We start from the raw sequence: 6,000 nt of genomic DNA, 5'->3' as shown, positions 1-6,000 counted from the left end.
GACTTCCTCTTACATCGTGCCAGGGACGTAGAATGGGTACAACCTGGACTTCCATACCATATCATGCCATAACATCATCATATCATATGAGGACTAAAGGATCATCCAATACCCAATCCACATCAACATCATAAATGCAATGCAACATATTCGTGAATACTAATGCAAACAACCTACTACATCTCATGGCATTCATGATGCATGGATCATGCTCGAAATTCATATTTCAATTAATTTAAAACTTAAGGTTTATTCCACTCACCTCTGGCTAGCTCTGACAACTCTGTAGCAGCTGGCTCACTGCTGAGGTCCTCGGTTCCTCGGGTCCGAACCTACACAGGTGGACTCCAATGAGGGACCAAACATACACAAACATAACTCTAACATACTCCCCAAAAACCCCCTAAAATATCATGAAAACATCACATATAAACATGCAAGAAATGGCTGCACAGGGCACTTTCGGCGGCAGGTTCGGCGGCCGAAAGTCCCTCCAGAGCCGAAAGTCAGGCAGGTTCGGCGGCACCTTCGGCGGCTGAAAGTGCCAGACAGAGACGAAAGTCTCCTTTCGGGGGCAACTTCGGCAGCCGAAAGGCCTGCCTCCCCAGCCATGTTCGGCGGCCGAAAGTGCCTTCGGCTGCCGAACCTGGTTTCTGCCAAAGGGCAGAAACTCGGCTCCTTTATGCACATTTGCCTCCCAACTCTCAAATCATGCATAAACTTGTCCTAAAACATGCATACACACCATACATCACACCTAGGGGTCTCAAACTATCATATACCCCAACTACAACACTTCAACACACAAAAATCAACATACATTGTTCATCAAAATATCAAAACCCATAAACTCATCAACAAGCCTAAACATGCATCTCTACCCATAAAACAACTAAATGCTTGTTTAAAACATACAACAAGGGTGGATCCGAGCTTACCTCTTGAAGAAACGAGAGGAAAGGCGACCCTAGCTTGGAGATGGAGAGATTGAGCTCCTTGAACCTCCAAGTATCCAAAACTTGCTCTTTACTCACCGATCTTCAAAACAGAAGTTAAAACCCGTGAAAACCATGGAAGATCTAAGGAAAACACTCAAGATCGAGGGAGGGGTGACGGAGACTCACCTTGGCCGACAACGGGGGAGGAAAAGCTCGCCCGTGCGGACCTAAGGGACCCTTTTATAGTGGCTGGCCAAGCCACGTTCGGGGGCCGAACTTGCCTCCGCATGCATGCCATGTTCGGCGGCCGAACTTGACTTTCGGCGGCCGAACCTGAACTTCCCTCACTCATGCTTTCGGGGGCCTAACGTGCCTCCAAAATGCATGCATGTTCGGCGGCCGAACTTCACTTTCGGCGGCCGAACCTGGGTTTTCCTCCAAAGACTTTTCATGCAAAAACTCATTAAATTTTCATACTTAAAACCATGAAATACCTTAAAACATTTTATGAAAACATGTTTCTACCCTACTAGAGGCTTCCGACATCCGAGATTCCACCGGACGGTAGGAATTCCGATACCGGAGTCTAGCCGGGTATTACATTCTCCCCCCCTTAAGAACATTCGTCCCCGAATGTACCTCAACTAGCACACATAGCATGGCATAAAACATAACATACATACATAGCACATAAACACAAAGAGATCTAACCTTAAAAGAGATGAGGGTACTGCTGGAGCATAGACTCCCGTGTCTCCCAAGTGCATTCCTCCAAATTGTGGTGGTTCCATAGGACTTTCACCATCGGGATTTCCTTGTTCCTTAACTTTCTGATCTGGGTGTCTATGATCCGTACTGGCTGTTCAACATAAGTGAGATCCTCTTGGACCTCCACATTAGGCTCACTAAGAACCTTGTTCGGATCTGACACAAACTTCCTCAACATTGAAACATGGAAAACCGGGTGGATTCTTTCCATTGAAGCAGGTAAATCCAGCTTGTACGACACATTCCCAATCTTTTGCAAGATTTCAAAGGGTCCGATGTATCGTGGGGCTAGTTTACCTTTCTTCCCGAAGCGAACCACTCCCTTCATAGGAGACACTTTGAGCAATACCAGATCCCCCTCCTGAAACTCTAACTGCCGTCTGCGGATGTTTGCATAGCTCTTCTGTCTGCTTGCAGCAGTCTTGATTCTCTCTCTGATTATGGGTACCACCCTGCTGGTGATCTCTACTAGCTCAGGCCCTGCCAAGGCCTTTTCTCCAACTTCCTCCCAGCAAACCGGTGATCTGCACTTCCTTCCGTACAAAGCTTCATATGGAGCCATCTCGATGCTAGCATGATGGCTGTTATTGTAGGCAAACTCCACCAAAGGTAGATGCTGCCTCCAAGAACCGCCAAAGTCCAGCACACACATTCTGAGCATATCCTCTATGGTCTGGATGGTCCTTTCTGACTGTCCGTCAGTCTGGGGGTGGAAGGCAGTACTGAAATCCAACCTAGTACCCATGGCATTCTGCAGACTCCGCCAAAATCTGGAGGTGAACTGGGGCCCTCTATCTGACACTATTGAAACAGGAACCCCATGCAGCCTGACGATCTCATCCACATACACCTGCGCCAACTTGTCCACAGAATAGCCACTCCTGACAGGAATGAAGTGAGTAGATTTGGTGAGTCTGTCCACAATCACCCATATGGAGTCTACTCTGTTGGACGCTGCCGGTAACCCCACTACGAAGTCCATAGCTATATTTTCCCATTTCCATTCTGGGATAGGTAGCGGGTTAAGCATTCCAGCCGGCTTTTGATGTTCCAGCTTCACCCTCTGACACACTTCGCAGGCTGACACGAACTGTGCCACTTCTTTCTTCATAGCTGGCCACCAATAAACCTTCTTTAGATCTTGATACATCTTGGTGGCTCCGGGGTGAATGCTGTATCTTGCATTATGAGCCTCTCTCATAATGTCTCCTTTTAGCCCGATGTCATCTGGTACACATAGTCTGCTCCCAAAGCGGAGGATCCCCTTACTGTCGAATCTGAACTCACTATCATTGCCTGACTGAACAGTCCTGGCAATCTTCACTAACTCCGGGTCCTCATGCTGTTTTTGAGCCACCTGCTCCAGAAACACGGGTGCCACTCTCATCTGGGCCACCAAGGCACCTGTACCAGACAACTCCATCTGTAGACCCTCCTCAATAAGCTTGTAGAACTCCTTCACCATTGGCCTCCTCTCGGCCGATATGTGGGATAAACTACCGAGTGATTTCCGGCTTAAGGCGTCTGCCACGACATTCGCCTTACCCGGATGATACTGAATCTTGCAATCATAGTCACTTAGCAGCTCTACCCATCTCCTCTGTCTCAAGTTCAAATCTCTTTGACTCAGGATGTACTGCAGGCTTTTATGATCTGTAAAGATCTCACATTTTACCCTATAGAGGTAGTGCCTCCACATCTTGAGTGCAAAGATTACTGCTGCCATCTCCAGGTCATGTGCGGGGTAATTCAACTCATGCTTCTTCAGCTGCCTAGAAGCATAAGCAATCACCCTCTCTTTCTGCATCAGTACACAACCCAGTCCCACACGGGACGCATCACAAAAGACTGTAAAGTCCTCATCACTAGATGGTAGAGCTAAAACTGGTGCTGAAGTCAACCTCTTCTTAAGCTCTTCAAAACTTTCTTCGCACTGGTCGGTCCACAGAAATTTCTGATTCTTCCTGGTCAACCTGGTCAGAGGAGCTGCTATCTTTGAGAAGTCCTGAACGAACCTCCTGTAGTAACCCGCCAAACCCAAGAAACTCCTGATCTCCGTCACTGAAGTGGGTCTAGGCCAGTTAGTCACAGTTTCTGTCTTTTTGGGGTCTACCTCAATCCCATTCTCTGACACTACATGCCCCAAGAACGAAATGCTCCTCAGCCAGAATTCACATTTAGAGAACTTGGCATACAAGCCGTGTTCCCTCAAGGTCTGCAAGACCAACCGCAGATGATGGGCATGCTCCTCTGCATTCCTGGAATACACTAAGATATCATCTATGAAGACAATAACGAAGTGATCCAGGTACTGGCTAAATACTCTGTTCATGAGATCCATGAATGCTGCAGGGGCGTTGGTCAATCCGAACGGCATTACGAGGAACTCAAAATGCCCATATCTGGTCCTGAAAGCTGTCTTCGGCACATCTTCATCCCTTATCCTTAGCTGATGGTACCCCGATCTCAGATCTATTTTGGAGAAACAACCCGCTCCTGTTAGCTGGTCGAATAGATCATCGATCCTTGGCAGAGGGTACCTATTCTTGGTAGTGACTTTGTTCAACTGCCTGTAGTCGATACAAAGTCTAAGGGATCCATCCTTCTTCCTCACAAACAAGACCGGAGCACCCCAAGGTGAGGTACTCTGTCGGATGAAGCCCTTTTCTACCAACTCTTGTAATTGCTCTTTCAACTCCTTTAACTCGGCTGGAGCCATCCTGTAGGGAGGGATAGAGATCGGTCTAGTTCCAGGCACCAACTCTATCTTGAACTCTATCTCCCTAGCAGGTGGTAAACCTGGAAGCTCATCCGGAAAAACATCCTGAAACTCTCTGACAACTGGCACCGAGGCTGGCTCCCTGACCTGACTGTCTAGCTCTCTCACATGAGCTAAGTACCCCTGACATCCCTTCCTAAGCAACCTACGAGCCTGAAGAGCTGATATCAGACCTCTAGGCGTGCCCCTCTTGTCTCCTCTGAAGACGACCTCTGACCCGTTCTGATCTCTGAACTTGACTACCTTGTCCCTGCAGTCCAAGGTAGCACCATGGGTAGATAGCCAATCCATCCCTAGAATGACGTCAAAGTCTGTCAAATCTAGAACCACAAGGTCGGCGGAGAGGCATCTTCCCTCAATAAAAACTGGACTGTACTGGCAGACTGACACTGCCACTGACGGGTCACACTTGGGTCCACTGACCCATAGGGGACACTCTAACCCAGAGACTATCAGACCCAACCTCTCAACGGCTCTCGGAGCAATAAATGAATGAGATGCACCCGGGTCCATTAATGCATACACATCAGAACACCCAATGACGAGATTACCTGACACCACGGTGTTGGATGTGTTAGCCTCCTGCTGAGTCATGGTGAAGATCCTGGCTGGAGCTGATGGACCTTCACCTCGGGAACCAGAAGAAGAGGCTGCCCCTCTCCCTCTACCTCTGCCACTGCCCTGAGTTGTGGCTGGAACTGCTGGCTGTGCCACACTACCAGAAGCTGTCTGCTGGGGCTGGCCCATAAAAGGCGCTCTAGGACACTCCCGAGCTATGTGTCCCTCCTGTCCACATCTGAAACATGTATTAGTCCCAGCTCGACACACTCCCCTGTGCGGTCTTCCACATCTCTGACATTCTGTACCATCTGAGCCTGAGCTCGAGCCACCGCCAAATCCCAGACCGGATTTCAACTTGTTCCAAAACTTATTCTTCTTCGGCTTCCTGGTGGTGTTATCCCACCTCTTCTTACCTGAGCTCTGAGAAGAGAGACCTGGCCCTCCTCTGCCTGGGGCCTTAACCCCTGAAGACTGGGCCACTGACTGCTTCACTGACCCCTCGACTATAGCACTTGCTTCCATTCTCCGAGCCATATCCACCACAGTGTGGAAACTTTCTCTCTCAGCTGACTGAATCAACGAGGAGTACCTGGAATGCAGCTTCATAACATACCTCTTGGCTTTCTTCGTATCTGTATCTAGAGCTTGCCCTGAAAAAGGTAATAGCTCCAAGAATTTATCCGTGAACTCCTCTACACCCATGTGCTCTGACTGCCTCAGTTGCTCAAACTCAATCATCTTTAGTTCTCTGGAACTGTCTGGAAAAGCCCATCCAGCGAACTCATTCGCAAATTCTTCCCATGTCATACCATCTAGTCTTGGGTCCACATAACATTTGAACCATTCCCGTGCCTTCTTGCACTTTAAAGTGAACCCTGCCATCTGAATGGCCCTGCTGTCACTTGCCCCTAGCTCATCAGTTATTGTCTTCACCACTCTCAGATACTCAAAGGG

The sequence above is a fragment of the Manihot esculenta genome, chromosome 8, assembly GCF_001659605.2.
Source record: "Manihot esculenta cultivar AM560-2 chromosome 8, M.esculenta_v8, whole genome shotgun sequence".
Taxonomy (NCBI): Eukaryota; Viridiplantae; Streptophyta; class Magnoliopsida; order Malpighiales; family Euphorbiaceae; genus Manihot; species Manihot esculenta.
The sequence above is the reverse complement of the archived record's forward strand: the minus strand, read 5'-3'. Positions refer to the sequence as shown.